General features: G+C 45.7%; 1 protein-coding gene, 2 long non-coding RNA genes, 1 other non-coding gene and 1 pseudogene across 5 annotated transcripts in view; 2 read left to right on the plus strand and 3 right to left on the minus strand.

Annotated features, from left to right (window-relative positions):
- The window catches only part of LOC107195811, a 4,439-nt gene extending 2,386 nt beyond the window's left edge, over positions 1–2,053 (minus strand). Inside the window, exon 1 of the long non-coding RNA XR_001517064.2 lies at positions 127–2,053. This is a non-coding gene — a long non-coding RNA (uncharacterized LOC107195811). The remainder of the gene's footprint in view (positions 1–126) is intronic.
- Positions 1–20,929, plus strand: part of ZNF407 (zinc finger protein 407) — a 365,078-nt gene that overhangs the window by 654 nt on the left and 343,495 nt on the right. The window lies entirely within an intron of this gene.
- Positions 2,106–2,178, minus strand: TRNAI-UAU. Its single transcript has one exon. It is a non-coding gene; the product is annotated as a tRNA-Ile (tRNA).
- LOC112481248 lies at positions 18,590–20,446 on the minus strand. Its single transcript, XR_003046857.1, has 3 exons — positions 19,839–20,446; positions 19,333–19,509; positions 18,590–18,731 (listed from the first exon to the last, which is right to left on the minus strand). It is a non-coding gene; the product is annotated as an uncharacterized LOC112481248 (long non-coding RNA).
- On the plus strand, positions 18,622–18,740 carry LOC112481311 (annotated as a pseudogene).

Consider the following 20,929-nt stretch of genomic DNA (forward strand, 5'->3'; position numbering starts at 1 on the left):
GCCGGGACCCAGGGCACGGCGCGCCTGGAAGGAGGGTCCTGGCCGCTCAGGGGCCCCCGGAGGCAGACCCCAGGCTGCCGCACACCGCCGTTGGCAGCGGCGGGCTCTGTCCCCGTGGGTACCCACCTCGCAGCCAGCGAGCGCGTCCGGACTGTGCTTGCGCTTTCGGAGCTCAGTCTGGTGGAGGTGGGTGTCAGGAGCTGCTGACCCCTGTCGGTTGCGTTGAGTTTTGAGAAGCCCATTTATTTCATTGGCGAGTTCTGGATAGGACATCTTGGCAGGGTGGGCATCTAACAACACACACGTAGGGTTTCTTTATTTTATAGGTAGTCATAGCTCCAGTGGGGATTGAGGGGTAGCTTCACAGCCGGTGCTCGTGGGACCAGTTCCAGGATGCACGCACCTGCGGTGAGGTGTTCGTCCAGTTGGAACACGGTACAGGGAAGGACACAAACACATTGGTTAAAACGTCTTTAGGAGGGCTCATTTGACGTATACTCATATACTTCATTTAACGCAGCAGCTTTATAGAGTAGGAATTACTATTTCCTTTTACGAGCCGAGACCCAGATAAAATAATTTGACCAAAATTAATAACAGGATTCCAATCTCAAGTGTTTGTTACTCATTCTTTTTCAAGTTACACGTGAAATTACTAACTCCTACTAGCACGTCTGAAAAACGCTCAAGCAAGCCTCTCTAGTAGCCATTGTCATCTTGCATGACATGTAAGGAAGTTGTGATTATTGCTGTTAACAGTCACTGCTGGCATCTAAAAAAAAAACTTGGAGTGATTTCAGATTTACAGAAAAGCTGCAAGATAGGACAGAGTTCCACTGATATTCAGCAGAGTGGCTCCACCTCAACAAACATTGGCTCCTGCGTTGTGCTAGCTACCATTCTAGATGCTGGAGAGAGTAGCAAACTGCTCTAGATGATTTCAAGGTCTGGTTGAGGAGACAGACACAGAAACAAATATAAAAGCTTTTGCTAGATGTTGAAATGGAGATGGAGCACCGAGGACGCTGTGTCTGCCTTCCTGGGAAGGCGTGGTGACGGCTTGCAGGGGACCCTGTTTGAGTTGAGTCTCAAGGGTTAGTGGGTATTCACTGGATTGCTGGGACATGTGTCCCAGCATTCATCCTAATTAGGTTTGTTTTATTAGAGGAGAACTCTCTAACCTTTATTAAACACTCTTTGAGATTTGTTTTACAGGTATCATAGGTTGTGAGTAGAGTCCCAATATATATAAACCTATGAATAGGAGATTAATTAAGCTGTGTTTTATGCAGTAATGGAAATATCTAGAGTTACACATTTTTAAATTCTTTGTTTTTCATACTTATTAAATATTTCTGTGGCCTGATGACACACTTTTTTTTATGTGGGGACAGGAGCACAGTTCTGTGTTAGACCCCACACCGGAGGGGACATTTGAGTAAGTGTTTTAGTTTGGGCTGCTGTAACACAATACCATACCCTGGGTGGCTGAAAAAAACAGACATTTCTTTCTCACAGTTCGGGAGCTTGAGAAGTCCAAGGTCAAGGTGCAGGTTCCTGGTGAGGGCTCCTCCTGGCTTGCAGATGACCAACTTCTTGCTGTGTCCTCACTTGGCAGAGAGTAAGAGAGAGCTCTGGTCTCACTTCCTCTTATAAGGACACTGATCCCATCTTGAGAGCCAACCCTCATGACATCATTTACACCTAATTTCCCAAAGGCCCCACCTCCAAATACCATCACGTTGGGGATTAGGACTTTGACATGTGAATTTTGAGGGGGACACAATTTAGTGTGTAGTAGATGCGTTTCTTGGAATTTTTGTTATGCAGAATTAATTCCTACAAAATAGATTTGTTGTAGAACTAAATAGGAAACTCAAATTAGTGATGACATGGCTTTCACAGAACACTTTTATTTAAAACAGTTTTAGATCTATTAAATCTGATTCAGGGACCAGTTGAAGAACTTTTGTTTTCTCCTCTTCTCCACTTCCACCCCTGACCTACGGGGTCTCCCCTGAGAGCTGGATCTCTGAAGGCGGGGTGTCTCCTCCCACGTACTCACGGCGCGCACCCAGGGCCTGGTGCACCCGGAGTATGGTCCATGGCTCCACCAGGGCTCGAACCCAGGACCTTCTGCGCATAAAGCAGACGTGCTAACCACTACTCCATGGAACCACCCTCAGTTGAAGAGATTTTAATCGTTTCATCTTGATGAAGGAGAAATGAGCGGTGACACACTGGTGTGCTCTTCACTTTTGGGCCTTGCAGGAGTGAGTGCCCTCACGGAGTTAACAAGTTACGGCGTGCAGACTGTGGCATTGATCTATGCCATTCCCTCCTTGTCTGCTAGGGAGGCTGAGCCCCATAGAGTGACACATCCGTCTCAGAGATTAGTGGCAGAGCAAGGATTAGAATTAGGCCGCCTGATCTGCAGGCTGGTCTTCCTGCTCTTCTGTCTGTGGTTCTCAAAATGAAGGTGCGTCACGGTCACCTTTGGGGCCTGTGGAGACATGCTGGGCCTTGCCCAGAGGTGCCACTTCAGTAGGTGTGGGCTGGGGCTGAGACTGCATTTCTGACAAGGTCCTGGGTGATGCCGAAGCTGCTGGCTCGGAGGCCACACTTTGAGAACACTGGCCTTACACCCTGTTGCCTTTGATCTCTTATAAGAGACAGTAAATAAACCTCCCTGGGTTTATACCAACCAAACCTTTTCCTTGGTACTCAGGGAACCAAGTTCTTTAATTTTGTGTTACAGACAGTAGGGCACCAATGTCAACATGATTAGATGAAAAAAAGGACTAGAAATAGAGTATTTCTCAGAGAGAGTCATTTTAACCTTTTCAGGGATCATTTTTGGAAGTAATTCTAGAGGTCAGAACCATGTCACTGTTGAAGGGGAAACCCATGACCTGTGAGGGCCCTCGGTCCTATCAGCATTCCCAGTGAAGAGGGCGTCCAGGTCGACTGCTAGTTTGTACAGCAGTGAAAACTTACTTCCAGTTTTGTTGCTCGGTGCTTTTCTCTGTCATTTCATGTACTGAAATAATTCTTTCCTGTATGTCAAGGTCTTATCAGGGTCTAGCACAGTCGATGTTGAATAAATGTAGGTTGAACTAAATTAAAAAAGAGTAAGGTAGGTCGTTTATCTGGAGAGACTTTAGTGCTTAGGAAAGTTACTCTGCTCTCTAAATTATCTCAATTGCAGGTTTTTCTTGAATAATTTCAATTTATTCTAGCTTGAACCTTATTTGTAATGATTTTTTTTTTTTTTTTTAGCAATTACCGGAGGTAGCATCTTTTAATGTTAATGAGTGATCCTCTATACCTTTTTATCATTCATCTGAAATGATTCTAAAACAACTTTTTACTTTGAAATAATTTTAGAATTACAAAAAAGTTTTAAAAAATAGTCCGGGGAGTTCCGATAAACTTTTCAACCAGCATCCCTATGTTGACATGTAATGTAACCATAGTGCAGTCATCCAAACCAGGCAGTTGATACAGTTACTCTCAAGACTTTGTTCATGTTTCCCCACGGATGTCCTTTTTCTGGGCCAGAATGCAATCCAATATCACGGATTGCGTTTAGTTCTCATGTCTCACTAGTGTCTGCTAAGCCGTGACAGTGCTTTTTGGATTTCTTTATCTTTTACGGCCCTTTGAAGAGTACCGGTCAGTTATTTTGTAGAGTCTTTCATGATTAAGTAAATCGAGGGTTAAGCGGCTGCGGCAGGGATATCCCAGCAGTGAGGTCATGCCCTTCCCAGTGCGTAGCACTCCGGGGTGTGTGTGTCACTGGTAAAGGTTAATTTTGATCTCTTGGTTGAGGTGCTGTCTGACATCTTTTTGTGCTCTAATGTTCGAAATGTTCCCTTTGTAATTAATAAGCCTCATAACTGATTTTAGTGTAGAAGTATAAAAGAAACGAATGTGTTAAGTCAGAATCCCTTGAGCATGACCCTAACTGTGAGATAGTTCTTATTCTGGGAGGCTTCATTGTTATTTGTTAGACCGAAGCATAGCAAGGAAGGGTAAAGGAATGGGGGTTGGAAGAACAGGTATTTGCTCAAAAACTTGTCCTTGATCTTGGTCAGTGTCGGTTTTGAATTGGCAGCAGTGGGAGCGCTTCATCCCGGTTCTTTTGCTGTGGTTCTGTGATCTGTCTCACACCTGTCTTCCAGTGTGTGCGGCTTTCCATACCTGTGACTTTCTCAAAATTCTCCCTGGAGCATTTTTGCAGAGGACGGTTGCGCTTCAGCTCCTTCCAGCAGTTGCGTAAGGAGTCGCGCTTCTCCACTCGCTTGGTCCGTGGAGCTGGGTGTGTGTGTTCTCTCTGTGGGTCACGCCGGTGGAATGTGGGGTGAAGTACACATGCACACAGGCACATTGTCTCTGTTTGCAAAATGTGTGCGCCTGTAGCATCCCGACCGGAGTAAATGGGAAGCGCCCCCTCCGGCCTGTCTCCCCGAAGCCCGGAAGCCCCTCGAGGCGGTCGTGGATCTCTGTTTACCAGCGACTTGCTTGGCAGCTGGCACACGCAAGGCGCTCAATAACTATTTGTGAATAAGTGAATGTTCTGCCCGTATTTTGTTAGCCGCTGTTGTGAGTTGCCAGGACACTGTGAACACCTTTCTCCGGTGACACCGTCTGGTCTGTGGACGGCCACGCAGCCTCACCTGGGAGCCATCCCGCGTCGTCGCGTTCCAGCTTGGGAACAGGTCTTTCTGTGTGCAGCGTTCCCTGGTGGATATCTTTAAACACATATTATGTCCAGTTGTTTCCTTAGGGTAAATTCTGTGATGTCATTGATCGCTCAGAGAAGGTACATATTTTTAGGCTTTTTCATGTGTTTATTGCAAAATTACCCACTAGCAAGGTTTGTATAGATTTATATCTCCACCAGTACTATGGAGAATGCCCATTTTCGAAACCACACTTTCCCCAATGCTTAACTTTCTTTTTTTAGAACAATACTGAATGGAGGCCTTCCTTCCCTTTCCTCCCCTTCCTTCCTTCCTTTCTTCTGTCCTACCCTTTAGGTCAGGACTTCCACCGGCTGGCACTCTCACTCTCCCTCACGCTGACTCCACGCCGACCCCGGATATTTTTAAGGAGTCTTCCTGAAGTGTGGTGGGGTGGGGATCATAGTCTGACTTATTTGCTAATAACTTTCCAGATGTCACCTTGAAAATTTCCATTTTTTGTTTGTCTCAACGAGAGAGGAATGAACAAGTAGTTAACAGCTGATCAGTGTTTCACTTGGGCACGTTCCGTAACCCCCTAAAGTTAGAGCTGGCAGTATCTGTGGCTCTTACCAAGCAGGAAACTTTTGAGGGCTGGATACATTTCTGTTCGTGTCATTTACTAAAGTCAAGTACAAGTGTCAACACTTAAAGGCTTGAATACGGAAGGCAAATCTATGGAACTTTCAGAAGATAGTGTTGGACAGTGATCGTATGTATGACCGATGGAGCAACGAGGTTTTTAAACAAATCACAGAAGGTACAGACTGTAAAGGAAAAGATCAGTGTTTGACAATATTCATATTGATCATTAGTGTTTATTAAAAGAAACCAAGAAAGTGAACAGACAGAACACAAGTGAGAATAGGCGTTTTCAGTACACATTACTGATAAAAGATTAGTATCCAGAAAGGTAAACAACAACCAGTTGATACGAACAATAGAGAAATGGGTGAATTACCAGACTAAGCATCTCACAGAAGAGGAAACCTGAATTCAGAGATTCTCAGTTTCATTAGTAATTTGCAAAAGGCAAATTAGGACCAAAATGGTATATACTTTCATACACATTGGGTTGGCAAAGAAGTAAAAATCTGACATCTGTTGGGGAGGAAGGAAACCACTGGATTGCTTATACACTGCTGATGGAAGTGCAGATTGGTCCAGGAGCTTTGGAATTACCTAGTAAAGTTAGAGATGCATGCACCTGTTGGCCTTGTAATCCCACTCTTAGGTCTTTATCCTAGAGCAGTGCTTCTAAATTCTCTTCCCACCATCTGAAGGAACTTGTTAGAAATGCAGATGTTGAGCCTCACCCTAGACGTATGGAGTTGAAACTGGGGATGGAACAGGGTTCAGGCTTAACAAGCTGTCCCGGTGATTTGATGCATGCTAAAATCAGTTGAAACCACTGCCTTAGAGAAAAGTATGTGCATGGGTCTCTGGGGACACGTACAAGAATGCTTAAATTGTATCGTAAAAGAAAAACCTGGAGGCAGTGTCCATCACAGGAGACTGAGTAAATTGTATTCCTGGAATTAAGTCCTATACAGTAATGAAACTGAATGGATTTTAGCTCCGTGTGTCACTGAGGATAAGTGTCAGGAACATCATCTCTGGTGGGGGAAAAAAAAAAACTATTTCCAGAAGAATGCATGTAGTTTTTTCTCTTTTATGTATTTCTTTATTTTTTAAGTTGAGGAACATGCAAAACAAAATTGCTTATTGTTAGGAATACAGATATGGTAAACTGATAAAGAAAACAGGTGAATTACAAACAAGATTGAAGTTGGTAGCTCTAAGAGGAGGGGAGGCGATGGGACATCAACAGGACTTCAAAGATAAGAATTTAATTTCTTAGACTGTGATCTGTCGGCAAGGTTTTGTTACGTTTAATACCTTTCACATACTAAAATTTTTTTGTGTCAGACAGTTAGAAAACTGGATGAAAACAGTTTCTATGGAAAGAAACCTCACCGGGTGACCTGACTATAAATTCCTAACTGGGCAGGTCACCATGGGAGGTCACGCCCCAGGCATAGAACTTCTTTAGCAACAGGTTTATCTTTGCCTTCCGCTGTTTCTGTGTACCTAGGTTAGCACACCTTCGAAATGCCAGAAGTAATTCCTCTGGAAGGCGTGACCGTCCTCAAGTGAGCACAGACTCTTACCTGTCCTGTACTCAGATCTCTGCTTTGCTTCTTCCAACCTTCAGTGACCTTCCTTCATTCCCTCCTTAATTCCAAACGCATGAAAGAAACCGCAAAGCTGTTCACGTTCTCTGGAGCATTTGAGATGTTGCTTCCTGGCAATCGTCAGTTTGGCTCAAATAAACTTTTATCAAAATTCTCTACAGGTTTGGACGTTCTTACGTAGACAAAACAGACATTTATGTTTTTCTCTTTTTGCACAGTCTGCACAGGGACGATTCAGTTTGTATGAAGAAGTGAAGGGTGTGTTGGTGGCGGAGATATGTTCTTGCAGGGTTACGATATGAAAGTAGTTTCAGGAGTAGAGATGTCAAAAAGATTAGTTTGATGATAATGATTGTTAATACTTGCTGAGCACCTGCTGAGTGCCAGACGCACAGCGCGTGCTGAGTTTGTACTCAGTCAGCCGGATGCAGGACCGCAGTGCGCCTCCGTCCCCAGTTTGCATCATGCTGTCCCAGTTTCACGAGGAGGAAAGGTGCCTGTGGACACAGAGTGCAAGAGACCGTCTGACCCCACGTGCTCCGACAGGAGGTAGAAGGTCACAGACAAAGCCGAGTTATGTTCTGAGCGCTGGAGTTCCGAGAACAAAAGTCACAGTCACAATAGGAATGGGAGTGGAGGGCTGGAAAGGGCGTATTTACCTCCGTTTTCAAATTGCTTTCTTTATTTTAGCAGGTTTGTCTTTAAACCAACATATGGGACTTTATCATTCTAGCAGAGGACAAGTCCCTGAAGCAGAAAAAGCAATTGCATTTTGTCTTTAGTTCTAAGGATTGCGTCTTCCAGTTCATTAGAAAGTGGCACTATCACGCGTGCTGGGGGGTCGATTGCTAAAAGGGCACTTTTAGGGACGCTCCCTTTCCTCCTAGTTTTGATAATTTTTGCGTGCATCATATTTATCCTATATTATGAGGTCTTTTTCTCAAATAAGCATTACTTATACTAGAAACCTTATTTTAAGCCATCTTGGTAGGACAGTTTACTCAATAAAAATAAAAATATGGTTCTAGAAGTCCTAAGTCAAAGTACGTGTCCTCTGAATCAAGTAGCGCTACTGTTTGTTTGGTGGTAAGAGCGCTAAAGTTGTCTGAACCAGAACTGCCAAGCGTTTGTAATTCTGTAATGTCATACTTTGTATCAGAGTCTGATAGGGCCCATGAGAGCCCTTCCAAAGGCAGGATGCCTGTGTCTCAGACACGTGCAGTGCTTGTCAGGGACCCCTTCTGGGCATATAGAGCACAGGCTTCTGAAAACTTTGTAGGTAGTTTAGCTTTTCTAGTGTCGTCTGCATTTTGCGAAAACCAGCTAATCTGTCTTAATTCTGAGTGTTTTTCGAATGTGTGTGATGTTCATACTTCGCTTTTTTTTATATCTCCCATTAAAAAAAAAACAACAAATAGTTTTAAATAAAAACAAGTAAGGTGATTAAGCCTAGTAGTGAAGAGACATTGTTTGACACAGCTGGATTAGTTCCAGTGCAATCATCTAATGCACCCAAAGCCCAGCATGTTTGTCCATTACTACATACAATGGAAATTTTGTGTTCTAAACTTACAACAAGCAACAAACCACTCTTTCGAAGTATACAATTCATTTGTGATTTCTCCTGATTGTGAATTATGGATCAGACTTTGATATGTAATTAGTGGATCAATTATTATACAATGAGGAATCACAGTTATAAGGAGTGCATATAATTATAAAACCATTAGAATTTAAACTAAGGTGATAATGTTCTTTTAAAAATAGCTTAGAAAATTTAGATCATCTGGAGAGAGGTAGTAGAAATTAGTCTTTCAAAAAATGAGAGCGAACAGTTTTCATTAAGAATCTTCATCGTCCATAATCCGATTTTCCACATGGTGGTATTTGACACCCCAGGATTTCAGGGTGGTAGGTTGAGGCAGGGTTTGCTAAAATGACATTCAGAATAATTTTGTGTGGCAAATTATGATGTGGATAAACGGTTTTGGACCTGTGTGATAGCCCTGTTCGGTACAGTACGGTTACTCTCTTCCCGATTCGCCTTTCTGCCGCCTTTTCCCCGCTCCTCTGCACGTCTGCTCCACGTGTGGTAAATATATGTTAAGTATATATTGTTTTTTTTCGAAGGTACGGGGGGACTTTAATCCAGTGGGCCCCAAATCTGGCTCCTTAGAATCACCCACGGAGCTCTTTCAGACTATGGATTTCTGTCTCCAGGGCTAGGACCTGGGGGTTCATGTTTTGATGATTACGTAAATTTGTAAATAGTCGATATTGTGCATAATCATTTTGTTTTACAAATGTGGAATAGCTCTAGGCGTGCTCTTCCAGAGATAGTTACATTTCTCAAGAAAAGGAGTTTGTAAGTCTTGTAAAGCCTTCATTAATGGTAGAATAACAAGCACCATGATAATTTATGGACAGGTGTGTGGCAGACATGGCTAGCCTTCCACCTAAACCAGGTCTTCCCCTCCATGAGCTAGAGATGCATTTTTCAAAGTCCCTCAAGTGAAACAGGTGTAAGTGGAAGTGGTGGATGCCACTTTTGAGTCACACTTTTAAGAGCAAATGCACTGCCTCTTTCGTTTATAAGTATAGAACATGAGATTTATTATAGTGACTGGCAGGCTGCTGCTGTGGGGAGACTTCTTCCACTGGCGAAGAAGACTTGTCAGAATTTAGGGGCTCAGCGTCCCCATCTTCATCAGGGTGTTTCCACCATCACCATCCCAATTCATAGAGCCCCCTTCCTTCCCAGTCTGTTCCCTCTCCACTGCAGCAGACGCCCTGCGAGGCCGCGGGTTCAGCTTGCTTTCTCATGTAATGTGGCCAATCACAGAACGAGCTTGAGTTTGATTCTCCGTGGTTTCAGCCCCGGGGCTGCAAGAGATCAAGCTCTCCTTCAAGGCCCACCTTAGAAGCTCTTAGGTCACCCGTGGGCGCTGGAGCTGGGAATTCTAATCGCTGAGCGTATCCTCTTTCGCCACTTTGTCCAGTGATACGAGGGCAGACCAGCCAGTCATTGTGTGCCTTCGCTTTCCAAAGATGTTCATAGGTGTCACACCGAGTTACCTGGCTCTTCACTTCCAAGATTGCTGAGGATGCCCACCACAGGTGTTCTGTGTATCGCTGTGAACAGTTCACACCAGAGACTGTATAAATGCTCTTTGCTCTAGAAATAGTCACTAGAATCTTTAAATTTAACTGGATGACAGAGCCAGTTCCAGAAACCCCAGAACCAGTTCAGAAAACTCATCCGTAATATTGTGTTCCTCTGGAATCACTCTCAGTACCAAACTCCGTATCGGCCAGGATTCTCCAGAGAAACAGAACCAGTAGGAGATCTGTATACATACTATAGGAGCTGGCTCACGTGATCACGGAGGCCGAGAAGTCCCACAGCTTTTCTTTAGGCTGGAGAAATGGGAAAGCTCGATTTCGAAGGTCCACGAACCAGGGGCGCAGATGCCTAAGAGCGGGAGAAGATCGTGGATGCCCCAGCTCGAGGACGGGAAAAAAGTAAATTCGCCTTTCTTGCACCTTTTTGTTCCACTCAGGGGTCCTCAGCGGGTTGTCTGAAGGCCACTCACGTTGGGGCGGGCCATTTCCTTGACTCAGCCTGCCAGTTAGAGTCTTATCCCTTCCAGAGACCCCCTTCCCAGGCACACCCAGAATGATGTCTTACTGGCTCTCTGGGAGTCCCTTAACCCAGTCAAGTTGACACATAAAATTAACCATCACAGTACTTTTTGTCAGTTGACCTAAAGTGTCCTTAATAGCATTTTCCCCTGCCATCACAGGGTCCAGTCTGAGAACAGCTGTTGCATTGAGTTGTCGTGTCTCTGAGACTCCTATGATCTGGAGCATTTCCGTAGTCTGCGAGGACATTGACATTCGTGAGGAATGTCGTCCACCCCACTTTCCTTTCTCTTCTTTAAATGAAATAGCGCTCATGCTGTGTTTGTCTGTATCGTCTTGATGAGCTGCAGGTTTCGCATTCCTGGCTGCAGAGGTGAACAGGTGCCCTGCCCTTCCCGGGGTGGGATGTCTGGGGCGTGCCATATCTGTGTGCCCTTCATCGACGGTGTCAATTTTGATCACCCCCGGCAAGGAGTGATTTATTCCTGGACAATTACTGAGCTTTTTCTTCCCTTACAACTAATAAGCTCTAGGGCGACACTTTTAACTCCATTTAGACATTCTGCATATCATGATTTTCCCCCCTAGACTTAGCATCCATTGGTGATTCCTGCCCGATTTTTCCCAGTACGATTTTCTGTCTCCTGCACTCCTTTCATATTTACTAGTGGCCTTCCGCATTCTGTCCACCCCTTTGCCCCATCAGTGTGTCCATCTGTCTGTCTCCCAGTCATTAATACGGATTTTCGTTATTACTTTGAATGGTTTACTGGTACTTAGTTGTTTTGCTGCTCAAATTGACCTAGTAGGATTTGAGGGTTTGGCCAGTAGGAACCCCTTCCAGCTGACTGCTGTGTCTTTGTCACAGCATTTATAAAGCATTTCCTCACCTTCTGCCATGATGAGACGCTCTAGGCTCCACGTGTACCACCCTGCCCCAGCCCTGGACTCCGCCATTTCCGGAGGAGCCCAGGATCCCTTCAGTGGGGCCATATGGCATTAAAGGCCAAGACCTGAGTGCCGGGTGGGCTCCTTGTGTTCCTCCTTCCAGTCTTGAGTTTAGTGTGAGGCCCCACGAGTGTAGGTAGAGTTCTTTGTGTCCCTGGGTGACCTGACCAATATTAGACTGCAAGCATCTGTTACAAGTCACCCCCTAACTTTTTGTTTTGAATCTGAGTTTGGCCCAAAAAGCACAATTATAAATGCATTTCTGTCTTAGGGCTTCTGTTCTTTCTTCAGAGTAGTCATCGTTTTCCATTACTTCAACCATGTGTAGAGTTTTTTTTTTTAAAGCTCTCCCTCAGTCTTCTCCCCAAAGTAATATATTTTAGAAAGTACAGAAAAGTGCCAGGAAGAAGGAAAAAAATTACCTATAATTTCACTACCCAGAGGAAAAAAACTATTAACCTTATTATATAAATGGACTTTGTTAGAAGTATATTTTTAAAATTTAATACTGAAGTTCTCCTTTCTAAATATACTTTCTTAACACTCAGATCTTTGATACCTAATAATTTATATTCCAAATGTCTTGAGACTTGATAGTTTTACATCGTGTGTTAGCTTATTGGCATTTGGAATTACAGTGTTTTCCAGATTTCTTCCAAAATTAGTAGTTTTAGTTTTTTTCGCCTGCAGCTCTTTGATTAGCCATTGTCTTCCATCTCTTCTCAGTGGACCTGGAGAATCTGAGCAAGGGCACTGTGGGACGTGTCTTCACACGCTCGCTAAAGTTATATTTTCCCCAGATTTACATTTGGGAGCTACCAGTTTTCTTTCTATTTTTCTGATGGAATGAAAAACAAATCCATTACTAAGAATATTTTTTTCTACCGATTGAATGTCCAGCAGTTCCCTGCTATCAGTGAGGGGTTTTTCTCACCGAATTTAGGGATCTTAGTCCTTCCTCCCACTTTCCAGACAAGGAAACTGAGGCATGGGAAAGTTACATGGTCGCCAGGTGTCCTACACAGATTGTTGAGAAAGTTGGGTTGAAAACAAAGGCTTCCTTATTTGTTCCTTAATGTTCTTTTTTACTAGCGTTTAAAATTTTCAGTGCCCATGTGTTATGTTTCTTGAGTTTTATGCTCCCGATGCTCTTTCCTTTCCTCAGCATTCACATGCTGTGTGCTTCATTCTCTTGTCTTTTGAAGAAGATGAAAGACATATTTAAGGAAAGTGTACTAACTTTGATCATGGAATGCCTTTTTTATGGCTGCATGATAAATTCTTGAAAATAAAGGGTCTAATGGAAACACTTAATGATAAGGTAGGGGCTCTATCACATGTACCCCTCCTCCCCCTGCCTTTTTTTTTTTTCTTAAGAGAATAGACCGTTTAAACTAAATTAAGTAAAGGATATAAATTCTGTTGTTTCAGTTTTAATATTTCATGACTGATTTTATAGATGAAATTATATTTTACAATAAATAGGAAGAAGAATTTATGCATCCTGTTCTATTTGATGTGAAACAGCAAATTCCATTTCTCTGTAGCTGTAAAGAAAATTCATTATAATGTCTTTAGTTGTAAGAGATGGTTTCATTGTGATTAGTTACTTTGATAATAAAACAACCTTTTCAAATGGCATGGGATACAAACGATCCAATGTGTCTGCTTTTAATGGCATTGAATGTTTCCATTTTCTACTTGCGGAATCTTCATTCCTTTTTTTCCTGTTTTCCTGTTCCAATAAAAATCTTCCTTCTTCAAAAAATTAAAACAGATGGAAATGCTAATAAAGCATTGATTTTAAAAATATATTTTGAAGAGATATATTAAATTTTAACTTCTTTTATAAAATCTTTCCGACTACAAAAGATAAATTTGTCAGAGGTGGTTGGCATAAGAACGTCATAAAATTAACTTTATTACTGGATCAATTCAACATATTTGGAAAATAGTACTTGAAGTGTAAGAAGATAAGAAAAAAAGGAGCAGGCAGACGAGAAGGCTAGCTGATCCTGCGCTTCATCTCCCCCTCGGTCTGCGGTGCTGTCGCACCGTCGCAGGCCGCGTCGGGCGCTGGGCTCTGCCCACGGAGGGGAGGGCGGCCCGCTGCTTCTCTGCTCATCACGGCCTGGTCCCTGTGAGCAGCTTTGCTAGCGGCTGTTGTAAGCGCTAAGAAAATATTCTAATTTTCACCTCGCAGGAAGAATGGAATTGGATATTTGGGATGGAGCTCGGGGAACCCTGGGACGGAAACAGTTTTCCGCCCTGATCCGAGTGGGCCTTGTTTTTCTCCATCTGACGGTCTTGCTTTCCTGCCACCACTGCTGTTCTCAGTGTGTCCTCGGCTCTGGCCGGGAAGGTTCTTTTCCAGGAGGAAGCTGAACGTGGCACCTGAGGTGCTTCGGTGGTGGACTGTGATGGAGTTTGAGTCCTGTGGCCAGAGGCCCCGCTGTCAACTGAAGTGCCTTCTGCTGGGGAGGCGAGAGGGTCCTGCAGGCCCTGTAGCCAGAGGGTGGTGGCCCGTCCGCCCCGTGACCCCGGCCGTCGTCGCCTGTACCGCCTGGGCCGCCTCCTCAGGTCTGGGGAATGTCCGGATTGCGGGCTGCTGACATTCCCGAGCCTGGCTGGAAGGCGCCCTCGGCCACCGTTAGCCCTTGGGCGGGTCGGTGCCAGACAGTTCCAGGGGCCGCAGAGAGCAGAGTCGTCCCCCGGGTGAGGCGGCTCGGGGCACGCGGAGACGGTTCTTTCGCTCCGCACGAGTCCGGCTTCCGCGCGCCGTCCTCCTCGTCTCTGTTTGAGCCGGCGCCTGGCTGACTCTGGGTTTGTCCTGTCCGTGTCGCACCCTGCGCTGAGCCGCATCTGATTCCGCTGGCGGGAGAGGCATGGCTCTGCTGCCAGTGTATTAAAGCCCCGAGCCCTCCAGCGGTCCGACGCGGCTTCCACCGTGCCAGTGCGGGCCGCCCGGGACCCCCCAGTCCCCGCTCGCCTGGCTACCGGTGTGCCGGCGCTGGACAGTCCTGTTAGAGGCCGGCGCGTGTCGGGAAGGAGATACATAAAACACACGTAGAGAGGCGAACTCGAGCCAGCTATTCTCGACAGGGCGGAGAGAGAGAAGGGCATTACATTAGTCCTTTATTGCTACGTGACAAATTATGTCAAAGCCGAGTGGCTCGAGGCAGCAAGCATGCATGATCCCCAGTTTCTGTGGGCCAGGGCTTTGGGATGGGCTCACCTGGCTGGTGTGGGCCCCGGGCCTCCCCTGGCTGTGGCCAGCATCCTACAGGGGCCGTAGTCATCTGAAGTCTGGCCCGGGGCTGGAGGAGCTGCTCCAGAGGGCCCCTCACAGGGCTGTGGCAGGAGCCCCCAGCTCCTCTGTGCTGCTCGGAGGGGCTGGAGCCCCCTACAGAGGCCGCACAGTGTCCTCTCAGGAAGGGGCAGGCAGGATGCCGGGGAGGCACAGCGCTTCCAGGACTGTGTCCCCACGGCTGGGCTCCCTCGCTTCCACTCTTTTCTGTCCCTTTGGAGCAGGTACCCGAGGCCTCCCACACCAAGGGGGCAAAGGGAGGAAGCAGGCTCTGCCCTTTGAAGGGAGTGTCAGGGAACGCGCACTCACCCTGGACCACCCCAAGCATTTTCCTGGGTGAGGAGATGCACGGGATTACACGCTCACAACTCAGGTGCGTTGCAGCCTGTCCTTGGGACAGGGAGCAGGGGTTTACGGGACACAAGGGTTCCTGCCCCCGTGCCGTTGTGAATGCACCCAGCTGTGTTACCTGCTCACTGTGGTAAAATTGCCTCTGCTGTATCCAGTAGCTAGTTTTTAGGGCATTAAATTATACCCTTTTGTCATGGAAGAGTTTATTCATTTTTGTAGAGAAGTGATATTCTTCTTTGTAGGCTCAGAGACTTCACTTTGTGTCCTCTGTTACAAATGGACGTGCTCACGGGAGAATACGGCGAGCAGAGGGGTGAAGCACAGCACCCCACGGTGACCCTCAGTTATGCACGGGGCGTTTGGTAACAAGAACTAGGCCCTAACCCGTTTCTCATGAACAGACTATGTGTGGACTTGGTGATGCTTTATCAGGCAATAGTGTCATGGTAAGACAGATTTTCAACAGGAAGTCAAGTTGCAAACTGTAGATTTAGAAAGAGACCTGAGTAGCGCACACATTTCCACTTACTGCTGCCCCGCCCAGCTGTCACCTTTGCAGCTGGTGACAGGCTTATAGGAAGTTTTCCCCACCCTCATGTCCTTCTGGGAGGAGAGGGTCCCTCCTGTATGACCTTGCTGACCTCTGCAGGTCATCTGTTCCTGAACTGCACACAGGGAGAGGGTGGAAGTTGTCGTATGTGCCCGTGTGTGCACGCTTGCCGTGCCGCACACTCGCATCCCCGCTGTGATTTTACTGGTGGCCTGGTGCCACCACGTGCCAACTTCACCGTGCTCGCACCACTAATTCGGGTGAGCCTGGGAGGGGCGAAGGGTAGAACGCTGTGGGATGGAGGCAGAGAAAAGGTGGCTTCTTGTATAGGTGGCCCTGTCACACAGTGAGAGAGAGAGCGAGCGAGCGAGAGCGAGCGAGCGTGCGCGTGTGAGCACACGCATGCGCGACAGCAAAAGCATCAGGGCTCAAGCTTGCTCAGTTTACCGGTTAGAAAAAGGGATGAAGAGAGAAGTGAAGACGAGGCTAGAATGAGAAGAGGTGGAACAGAGAGGAGGAAGGCGCAGGGAGAGCTCCGCTCGGTGCAGGGAGGCAGCGTGCGAAATGGGCGGGTCTTGGTCAGTTGCTCCAGTAGTCCCTGCGATGCTTCAGAACGCTGCAGAGACTTCCCATGAGAAGTGGCCACCAGGTGTCATCAGAAGGCTGCTACTGATTTGTTTTATTATTCTTAAAAAGAGTATGAGTATTTTGATTTCTTGCAACTTTTTTTTTCTTTTGAAACCATAGCAGAGACTACTTCAGTTAGAGAAGAAACTTTCCTTCGTGACGGATTCTTGGAGAGCTAATAGTTTAGAGGTAAAATCAAAGATGATACAGTGACGTGTAACTTATTTTTTTCAGTCAAGGCACTAGCTGAGAATCTGGATTCGAGCAGACACCACATGGAAGCCCGTGTTGCAAACTGTGTGGCAGAGTGAGGGTGTGTGCTGCCTGGTGGGTGACGGACATGTGCGGGCAGCATGCGGTTTAATCTCACACCTACCAGGTCATCTGAATGGTGACGCCTTACTGTGGGGAGACATCGGAGACCCATTTTCTATCTCCGGTGTGTCGGGTACCAGGACTTTCAGCACGAAAAGGGATTAGGCTCCTCGCGCGGAGGGGTGGCGAGTCTCCTGCCTGGTCTGTGGTTAGCTTTGTCGCTAAGAGGATTGCAGAGGCTTTCTGGAGCAGGGCGGGCTTTTACCGAGTGTTTGTTGAGTGAATGAATGAAATATGCCTCCAGAAAAATGAGCCCTTAAGCTGTCCCAGTTGAGTGGTTTTTGAATTCCACTTTTAAAAAGACCCCTCCTGCCATCTCTGTGGATCCTGTTGTACTCGTTCTAATACCCTTTCTGACTAAGCTTGTTCTTTTCAGGTTAATCAGCATAAACCCCCTCATTTCCCTTTAATCCCCTCCAGATCACTGGAAGGTACTGGTTAGGTCACTTGCTCTCCTGCTGGCTAGTTCTGAGCCTTGCGGCTTAAACACTGGAATGGTGCTTTCTGCCTCTGAGCTTCCTCCACCTGAGCTGCGTCCTGCATCCTGGGGACCAACCTCCCTGAGGCCATGCTGTTTTGGTGCTGGCCACTGACACTACTGACCAAATTCCAGCTCTTCTTTCGGAGCCTGTGTGTTGTGGTCCTGGCTGACCATCTGCCTGTGCGTTAACTTGCAGAGCTGTAGGAAGCCAGTGCTTAGCTGCCTTCGCCTGATGCCTTTCTTCTGCCTGCGATGTTTACCTGTTCCTACCCACTCCCTCAGTAGAAGCAAAAACAAGTTTTCATTCTTCAGGGTTTAGCTCAGATGACATTTCTGCTATTCTAGCCAAATATTCTACTTGGAAGTGTGAACCTTTGCTCATTTATTCTGCTTTAGCTCTTAGTTTATATCCCACACATGACCGTCATACGTGGCCTGGTAGCAGAGTTCCTTTGTGTGTGTGTGTCAGTGGCTCCTGATAGCAGATGAGTCTGATGAGGGCCAGGAGTGTGTCGGTGTCGTTCGAGTCCCTTTCGTATGGCAGGCATGCCGCAGGTATGTGTTGACTGTTGTTCTTTCTTGATACTGTGACATATTGAAGTGTTTCATTAATTTGAAAAATCAGTTGGGAAATAACAAGTGTAGAAACATTTCCTCCTTTTGTTTTAGAATTTTCGGAGCCATTAGATAGAAGATAATAAAGGGTGTCATTGTTTTGCTTGTGCATATAAATGTAGTTGTCATTCTTTTGTCTCCAAAAATATGAGTCAGGTGTCGTCATTAGAACTACCCCTCTGCGCAGACGTGCATGGGTCTTCCCTCAGTCAGTGTCTGCGTGCTCACCGCGTGCACCTCTGTCCACAGGAAGGTTGTGTCGCAGGTCATGTGCCAGAGCATGTTGGAAGAGTGCGAGATGGTTGGATTCATCATGGAGAAGGGAATTCACACCATTATGGACTAAGCATTAAAAAAATTTAAATTGTAACTTCGGTTATGGACATTGTCAAACACATGGGCAGACATGCAGAAGTTGATAGAACAGTGGGTCGAATCCGTATGTCACTGTCAGTCACTCAGCTTTAATCACTGTCACTCAGCTTTAATCACTGTCAGCACATACCCTTCACCGTGCCCTCTCCTGGACTGTTTTGAAAAGTATCTCAGACATTTTTCGTTTCTTTTCTAAATACTTAAGAGGAGACGTTTCTTGTATCACAATGAGGCATTCATTTATTTTAGAACCTTCTGTGTGCTTGGAATTATTCTGGGATTTTGGGATATAAGTGTGGATGAAATAAACCCTGCCTTTCCATTCTAGCATGGGGAAACCGAAAGTAAACTCGACAATTAATAACCAGAACAGGAAAAAATTTATTTCATGAAAATTTAAAACTTCTGCTGTCTACGGCCATGACCTCCTGAACAAGCTGGATCCCGTCTGATCTTGGAAGCTAAGCAGGGTAGGGGCTGGTTAGTGCTTGGATGGGAGACCACCTGGGAAGACCAGGTGCTGTAGGCGTAAAAAATAAAAAAATAAAGAGATCGTAAGATGACAAGGTCCTTGAAATCTGTGCGGTCAACCAAGGGTTGCCTTCCCTAAAACAAAACAAAACAAAAAAACAAAACCTTCTGCTTATCAAAAGACAACATTAATAAAACAAAAAAGGAGAAAATATTTGTAAACCATATATCTGACAAAGGATTTATTTCCAGAATACATAAGCAACTCCTCCAGCTCGATAATAAAATAGACAAACAACTGATTTAAGAAATGGACAGAGGGCAGACAAGCACCTCACGAAGCACATGACAGAGTGATGGGCACTGTAACTGGTCCTCAGGGAAACGCAGAGGGAAGTCGCACACGCCCAGTAGAATGACAAACATTTGAAAGACTTCAGATGTGGGGGAGGACCTGATCACTCAAAATTCTTGACATTGCCGGTGGCCGTGTAAAACAGTACAGCCACTTCGAAAATCAGTCAAGCGGTGTCTTAAGACGTTAAACAAACCCTCTAACCCAGCAATACCGCCCTTAGGTTTTTATACAAAAGAAATGAAAATATATGTTCATAAAAAGACTTGCACAGGAATATTCATAGCAACTTTACCGTAATAGCCAAAAAACACGGAAGCAGCTCAGGGTCCGACAGCGGGATCACGGTGCAGCCATAGGAGGCGTATGCCCAGCAGTGAGGGGGAGCAGCTGCTCATGCGGGCCACCAAACTGCTGAGCAGAAGGAGCCAGGTCCTCCTCCTCCCGTGTCGTCCGATCCCATTCGCATGACCTGGAACAGGCAGAACTAACCCATGTGGAAGAATTGAGAGCTTGCCTCAGGTAGGAGAGTTACCAGGGGCCGAGTGTGAGGGGGCAGGAGACCATTTTCTGGGAGGAGAGCAGTGTTCTCTGTCTCCATAGGGACACTCGTGAGGGACCTTCTGCAGACCTCTGGGCCTCTCCTCCTGGCATCTCCTGTCTTTCACCCCACAGACCCTGGCTGCCCTCAACTCTTGCTCTGTCCGGGATTGCCCTCCCTGTCCTGTGGCCTGATCCCTTTCTCCAGGTAGTAAGCTGGGACTTACCTGGTTTGGGTCTCATCTCTCAGAGGTCACTTACCTGTGGTGCCTGGTGTCCAGCGTCTTGTGCTGTTGTTTCATAGAGTTTGTCCGTTTATCTTTTTAGTTGTTTCGTGTATAACAATAAATTCAGTCCCTGTGACTCTTCCTGACCAGAAGGGCATTCCGGAATGGAGAATGTATTTATTTAAAAAAAAGTGTTGTCTCACCCTTTGCAGTGTGGGGCAGAGATTTTGTGTGGTTCTTTGCTGTAATTCCAGTGTCTAAAACCAAGAATGCTTGGCATGCAGTAGGTCCTAAGTGACAGTTTTGGAGCAGATACATGACTCATCCTTTCTTTCTCTCTTTCCTCCTTTTATACCCCCGTCACAAATGTTGAGTAGCAAAACCAGGGCTGTATGTAAAAGAACGTTTTCGAAGGGCCCTGTGGAGCGCCCGTCTCTTGAGTCTTGGTAAACAGAAGATTCCGTAATAAAGTTACTTCGGGAAAAGCTTGTATACTGAGGACTCTGGTAGAAAACAAGTTTTGTTCAAACCGGAGTTTTCTAGATTTATTTAACCAGGGTATTGCCTCCTCTTCCCAAACAAAACAAAACAAAATAAAACAAAAAAACACTTGTTAACCTCTTACATAATTTATAGTTTCTGGAACACATTCTGAAGAACACATTCTTATAAGCATAAGAAAACCACGTATGTTTATCTTTTTCATTCTTTAATAAGAGATACAATGTTACTGTAATACAGTAACATAAAAATTACATTTCTTTTTCTAGATTATATATGATTTACATATTTTAAGCAGCTTTATTGAGATATTCAAATACCTCGCAATTCACCCACTTAGACTATGATTTAATGGATTTAAGGATATTCACAAACAGGTGCAGCCATCACCACAATGAATTTGAGAACGTTCTCATCTCCTCAGAAAAAAACCCTGTCCCCTTTGGCTGTCACCCCCCACCTTCCACCCCACCCAAGGGACCAGTAATCTACTCTCTGTCTCCATGGATTTGCCTATTCTGGACATCGCCTACAGGAGGAATCATATAGTATGTGGTCCTTCATAACTGGCTTTTTTCACGTAGCATGATGTTTTCGAGGTTCATCCATATTGTGGCATGTAGT

This window comes from Pteropus alecto, unplaced genomic scaffold (assembly GCF_000325575.1).
Source record: "Pteropus alecto unplaced genomic scaffold, ASM32557v1 scaffold14, whole genome shotgun sequence".
Lineage (NCBI taxonomy): Eukaryota > Metazoa > Chordata > Mammalia > Chiroptera > Pteropodidae > Pteropus > Pteropus alecto.